This window comes from Salmo trutta, chromosome 32, assembly GCF_901001165.1.
Source record: "Salmo trutta chromosome 32, fSalTru1.1, whole genome shotgun sequence".
NCBI classification, from domain to species: Eukaryota; Metazoa; Chordata; class Actinopteri; order Salmoniformes; family Salmonidae; genus Salmo; species Salmo trutta.
Window position 1 is genome coordinate 19497289 of NC_042988.1, and position 7320 is coordinate 19504608.

General features: G+C 42.4%; 1 pseudogene; it reads right to left on the reverse strand.

Moving 5' to 3' along the window:
• Nucleotides 1-215: 215 nt before the first annotated feature.
• LOC115170574 (prostaglandin E2 receptor EP1 subtype-like) lies at nt 216-4247 on the reverse strand (annotated as a pseudogene).
• Between the last annotated feature and the right edge of the window lie 3073 nt (nt 4248-7320).

A 7320-nucleotide genomic window follows, 5' to 3' on the forward strand; every position in this document is an offset into this window, starting at 1 on the left:
GGCTTGGCTGTTTCCCATAAAATGATGAGACTTCTCCACACAACTGTCAAAAGCAGGTCTTACTGGCCAATCAAATCAATCTGAAAGAGATCCAAGATCTGGAGGATGATGATTTCAATCCCAAACCCCATAGACTTTCACAGTCAGGCAGACCCACACAGTTCTCAATAAAGGAATATAGGTCTTATAGGCAATAGGTATTTCCTTTTGTGTGATACACCCAACACTGCTGTTAGATCCTACTGCTGGATGTTCAGTCTTCTCCTCAATCCAGCATGTTGGGTTGGGTGGTAAATAAAGTACCAAGAACAACAAAGGACCTTGATAAGATGCCAGTCTCTTTCTGTCTGTGTCTTTTCTTCTCCCTCAGATCCTGTTAACAGTGTTTATTTTCTCAGAGTTCTGGAAGGAGCTGATGTCCCAATGGCGGAAGGTGCTGTTCTTGAAGCTGGCCCGGCTCTTGGTGATGCGATAGATCTTCCTCAGCACGGCCCGGCGCAGCAAGATGTAGAACCCAGGGGTCCAGGATCTGGTTCCAGGAAGCCAGCCGGACGCCCATCACCATCAACTTCCTGTATGTGTCCTGGTCACTGCCTATGGAACCGCTATAGGGACCGTGTGACTGACATCAGGCCAAAGATCTGCAAGTAACACAGATACCTGGGTTAGTTTTACAGTGGTTGTGCAGGATATAGAGATGTTCAGCTGGTGTATATATGTTTGCATCAATCTGCATACACTGCTAGTAATTTATCTACATTACCTGACACTGTTGAATGCCACATATTAACAAAACAATTCATAAATGTAGCAGTCAAAATTGCATCGTCACAACGTGTTCCTATGAATAGCTTTACTGATGTTAGAAATCACAGGCTCAAAATTGTAGCTGATAAATCTTATTTACAACTTTTATAACAATTGGTCACAGCTTATTAAGAGATTTTAAGCACAAACAATGCCTCTGTAATGATTCTTATATCTCCCCAACAGTAAAAAATGAATGCTAAGCTGTTCCTATTTAGTTCACACATCAGTAATTATATTTGGGCCCAACTTTTAGGCAGTATTGTGCAAATCAACAGGTCAACTACTGACATTAACGGGCTTAATGTCTTCCAGGTGAGAAATCCATTAATAGACACTTTTAATGCACATAACGTGCTTCTACACCTGCATTGCTTGCTGTTTGGGGTTTTAGGCTGGGTTTCTGTACACGACTTTGAGATATCAGCTGATGTAAGAAGGGCTTTATAAATAATTTGACAATGTTCTAAATAAAAAACAATGCATACTTTTTGGGAGGAGGAACAGGAGGGGGGTAGGGGGTGCTCAAGGCTACTCTAAGTTTTAACAGACCCAGTGATGACAAGTAAACAGGCCGCCATAATTTGAAGCATGGTTTTATAGTCTGTCCTCTTTCACTTCTCACAGTTTATGTGTCAAAATGAATGGTTACGTTTATATTGGACCTGAATAATTGATATGACATATTAACAGTTTATACAAAATTCTTAGTATTAGAATTGTAAAAAAAAATATCCTTGATTAAAAAAAATCATCAAACCATCATCATGTGTTTGTATTAAATTATTTTAGTTGGCTAATATTCCTCTTTCCCAGAAGACTGGAAAAGGAGAGAAGCTGAAACATTTTCAATGTCACCCAATCTGAAATCTGTTATTCAAGCCCTTCATAATGGCATGCCCTTAAATAATTTATAATTTATTCGATCTAGTCAATGCAAGGGCCCACCATAACTATTCATTTATACCCTTGGTGCAGTGCACCATGTCTATCCATCTGTTTTAGGTGCAGTATTCTGAATCATAGTGTTTATGACTGGGAACTGGAATGTGTCTATTTCAGAAGGTGTACAAAAAGAGGATGAAATATTACTGGATTGTTAGCAGAGATTTTCTATATTATTTCAGGCCTTTGAGTTTATGGAGCAGATTATCTTGGAAATTTACTGAGAGGATGAATTACTTTTGTTCGCTGAGCATTTTTACAATATTATTTTATGCTTTTACCACCCTGCATCTCACTAATGGTTTGTCTCTGAAGCTAAACAGGGTGGGCGGTCCTGGTTGGCCCTGGATGGGCGGACCAGATGCTGCTGGAAGCGATGTTGGAGGGCCAGTAAGAGCCACTCTTTCCTCTGGTCCAAAACAAAAAGATCCCAGGGCAGTGATTGGGGACATTTCCCTGTGCAGGGTGCCGTCTTTTGGGTGAGACGTTAAACGGGTGTTCTGACTCTTTGTGGTCACTAAAGATCCCAATGCACTTATCTTAAGAGTAGGGGTGTTAACCCCGGTGCCCTGGCTACATTTCCAATCTGGCCCTCATACCATTACGGCCAGCTAATCATCCCCAGCTTCCAATTGGCTCATTCATCCCCCCTCTTCTCCCCTGTAACTTTTCCCACAGGCTCTATTCAATCTGTATTGCTGAAGCGCAATAGTAATGTAAATGTAACTCACATGAAAATTACTACAGTTTACTATAGAATTCTATTCTACACATGGTAGTATCTCTCAATCATGTGTAGTACTCATTTTTGTAGAATGTTGTAGTATACTGTAGAATACTACAATTAATATTACAGTATGATCCGCAAAAGAAAATTGTAGTAAATACTACAGTAATGTCCGCAAAAACACTACAGTCCGCACAAACACAAACCTTTTTTACTATAGTAAGACGGCAGTATTTAATTTGCATATACCCTGCCCATTCCCCTCCCCCATATCCAATTTGTGGCACCCATAAGTGAGAAACCTACATGCCAAGTATAGAAGATATTATGTAATAGAAAATAGCACAGGTGTTGAATTATTGTTAAGATTTCAGGCTGACTGATTACAGGTTATGGAATTTGTGCTAATTGAGTAGGTTTCATGAAGGAGAAAGCCTCTACTTCTATGTCAAAGATAATAAAACAAAAACACCATAGTAAGTACTACATGAATGTCTTGCAAAGCACTACAGTGAATACTACAGTGAATACTATAGTATTTAAACCAGGGCTCTCCAACCCTGCTCCTGGAGAGCGACACTGCCGTAGGTTTTCACTCCAAACCCCAGTTGTAACTAACCTGATTCAGTTTATCAACCAGATACTTATTAGAATCAGGTGCGCTAGATTGGGATTGGAGCAAAAACCTACAGGAAGGCAGCTTTCCAGGAACAGTGTTGGAGAGCCCCTGATTTATACCATAGTATACTAGTCTTTTTTCATGTGGGATTTCCCGATTGAGCAGACATACGAAGTGTTGAAAAAGAGACCTTAATTCCCGAATGGAACACAATAAAGATAGTTTTGACCCCTACCCTGATTCATGCAGAATTGTGAGTTTCAGTGAACTGAACTTTTACAACTCACCAGCAGGGGGCTCCAGCAGATGCAAGAAGTGATCATAATGCCTACCAGCTGGGCCACCATCTCAATGTCATGGGACTTGGCTGAGCGACGGTAGCAGGTCTTACACTTCTTACGCAGTCTGGCAAGCACCAGCGTGACCCCACTGATGGTATTACACACCAGGGCCAACAGTCAGAGAGGCCAGGCCAGTCCAGAGAACAGCATGACAAAGGCCACTTCCGTCTCCTGAGTCTCTCCAGGACCCTGATGAAGCACCAGGTCCAGGGGTACTGGTAGGTGTAGGCCCCCAGCCTGAAGAAGGGCAGAAAAGGCCACACACAGAGCCAGCAGCCAGATGAGAGCTGTGCCATCTTGGTGCGAGCCGTGTTGACCAGTGAGGCATGGAGCAGGGGCTGTGTGACACCAGGCAGCGTTCAGCAGCCAAGCACAGCCAGGAACAATGGGCACAAGCCGAAGAAACACCATGCTACCCACTAAGAACTGGCAGGGGGCATCGTGGCAGCACGAGCTAAGGGGCCCAGTCGCAGCCCCAGCTGAGTACGCCTCAACACCAGGGCACCGGGGATGACGTGGCCAGCAAAGTCTGTGGCCACCAGGGAACTGGCGAAGAGCAGGAATGTGGCCTTGGAGCGGCGGCGCAGACGGGCATAGGCTTTCGCCAGGATGACCAGGGCCACGATTGTTGGACAGGATGCCCAGGGGTCATGGAGAGGCCAGCTGCAGTGGGGTTACTGGGGGTGAGACATGGGCCTCTCTGTGGTGATGTTGACCCTCCAGGCCATGGCCGGCTCCCCCCTCCACCCCCCAGGTCTGGTTGGGAGGAGATTGGGGGCAGCCAGGCCTGAGGAGTTGTAGTGTTGCATGGCCAACATCACTGGCCTCAGGTAGTCATCGGGGTCCTCAGAGTGAGAGGGCACTGAAAAATAGGAAAGGTGATTAATATACTGCCCAGTTTGACCTGGAAGAACTCCTAACCTCACTAATATATAGTACTACCATAACCAAACTTAACCAATTGCCTATGATACATAGAATAAATACAAATTTTACTGTGAACGAAACTCATACAGTATTCTGTTATTACCTAACAACAATAAATAAAGATTTTTTCTGTCATAAACCGGTTTCCATCCAACCTTATTATGCGAGAAAATTACAGTACATTCGGAAAATATTCAGACCCCTTGACTTTTTCCACATTTGTTACGTTACAGCCTTATTCTAAAATTTATTAAATACATTTTACCACATCAATCTATAAACAATACCTCATAATGACAAAGCGATTTTTGCCAAATTATTAAAAACAAAAAATAGAAAATACTTATTTACGTAAGTATTCAGGACCCTTTGCTATGAGACTCAAAATTGAGCTCAGGTGCACCCTGTTTTCATTGATCGTCCTCGAGATGTTTCTACAACTTCATGGACATGATTTGGAAAGGCACACACCTGGCTATATAAGGTCCCACAGTTGACAGTGCATGTCCAGAGAAAAAAACAAGCCATGAGGTCGAAGAAATTGTCCGTAGAGCTCCGAGACAGGATTGTGTCGAGGCACAGATCTGGGGAAGGGTACCAAAGAATGATGTCTGTATTATTGAAGGTCCCCAAGAATCCGTGTCCTCCATCATTCTAAAATGAAAGAAGCTTGGCACCACCAAGACTATTCCCTAGAGCTGGCCGCCCAGCCAAACTGAGCAATAGAGGGAGAAGATCTTGGTCAGGGAGGTGACCAAGAACTCAATGCTCACCTCTGACAGAGCTCCAGAGTTCCTTTCTGGAGATGGGAGAACCTTCCAGAAGGACAACCATCACTGCAGCACTCCACCAATCTGGCCTTATGGTAAAGTGGCCGACAGAAGTCACTCCTGAGTAAAAGGCACAGACAGCCCGCTTGGAGACCATGAGAAACAAGATTATCTGGTCTGATGTAACCAAGATTGAACTGTTTGGCCTGAATACCAAGCGTCTGGAGGAAACCTGGCACCAAGCCCTACGGTGAAGCATAATGGTAGCAGCATCATGATGTGGGGATGTTTTTCAGTGGGAGGGACTGGGAGACTAGTCAGGATCAAGGTAAAGATGAAGCAGCAAAGTACAGAGAGATCCTTGATGAAAACCTGCTTCAGAGTGCTTAGGACCTCAGACTGGGGCGAAGGTTCACCTTCCAGCAGGACAATGACCCTAAGCACACAGCTAAGACAACGCAGGAGTGGCTTCGGGACAAGTCTCTGAATGTCATTGAGGGTCTTAACTTCTTCGGCATAGGGGGCAGTATTCGGAAGTTCGGATGACTGAGGTGCCCAAAGTAAACTGCCTGTTACTCAGGCCCAGAAGCTAGGATATGCATATATTGGTAGTATTGAATAGAAAACACTGAGTTTCTAAAACTGTTACAATAATGTCTGTGAGTATAACAGAACTAATATGCAGGCGAAATCCGAGGAGATTCCATCCGGAATTTTTGTTGTTGTTGAGGTCACAGCCCATTCAAATCCTTGTTTATGGGAGATTCAAAGGATACCTCCCAGATTGCAGTTCCTATGCTATCCCTAGATGTCAACAGTCTTTAGAAAGGGTTTCAGGCTTGTTTTTTGAAAAATGAGCTAGAATTTGTAGTTCTTCAGGGTGTCTCTCATTTTGACTGTAGTGTTGTGGCGTGCGCACTTCGTATTTATCTTCGGTATTGAACCACACTATTCTACATCTTAAATTTGATCGTTTACTTACGTATAGGGTACCTGAGGATTGATATAAAACTGGTTTGACTTGTTTGACGAAGTTTATTGGTAACCTTGTATGCCTTTTGAACGAGGGGAACAGGGGGATTCTGAATCAAGTGCATCACTAAACTGACCTTTTTTGGGATATAAAGAAGGACGTTATCGAACAAAACACCATTTGTTAGTTAGCTGGGACCCTTGGGATTGCAAACAGAGGAAGATCTTCAAAGGTAATGATTATTTTATCGCTATTTCTGACTTTCATGACCCCTCTGCTGGTTTGGAAAATGTGTTTAATGCTTTTGTACGCAGGGCAATGTCCTTAGATAATAACATGGTATGCTTTCCGCCGTAAAGCCTTTTTGAAATCTGATAAAGCGGCTGGATTACAAGAAGTTAAGATTTTAATGATGTATGACACTTTTATTTTCATGAATGTTTAATATTACATTTTTTGTATTTTGAATTTCGCGCTCTGCAATTTCACCGGATGTTGTCGAGGTGGGGCGCTACAGGCATGTCTTGCCCAAAGAGGTTTTAATACTTATGTAAATGTAATATTTCCCCTTTTCACTTTTTATTACATTTTTTATAAATTTGCAAACAATTTCTAAAAAACTGTTTTTGCTTTGTCTCTATGGTGTATTGTGTGTAGATTGATGAGGGGGAAATCGATTTAATCCATTTTTAGAATAAGGCTGTAATGAAACAAATGTGAAAAAAGTCAAGGGTCTGAATACTTTCCGAATGCACTGTATATGTTGGATAAAAATGTTCATGACATTTTGGCTTAAAATGGTCAGAAAATGTCCAAATGTGGACAAAACAAAATAAGCTAGATAAATTGGTAACTTTTTGAGTTGGTGAAGTTAATTATGCAAGAAATGGCTGTGGAAACGCTTTTATGCGCAAATATTGATAAAAATAACCATCATATCTAAATAAACTTGGAGTCACGCGATGATATGGTGTCATGTCTTTCCACTAGGAATCGAGTCGGGAAAGCATTGCAGTTTATTAGGCTACATATGATGAACTTCACATGGTGGTGAAAGTGGAAGGTAATTAGCTTGATGTTCCTTTCCAATAATATCGATAGTCCTTATTCTGGTGACATGATGATCGTGCTTGGCTATCATTTGACAAATAAAAATAATCTCGCTCTTCTCCATAAATAATTGCATCATGTAGGGTAGTCTACCCGGACTG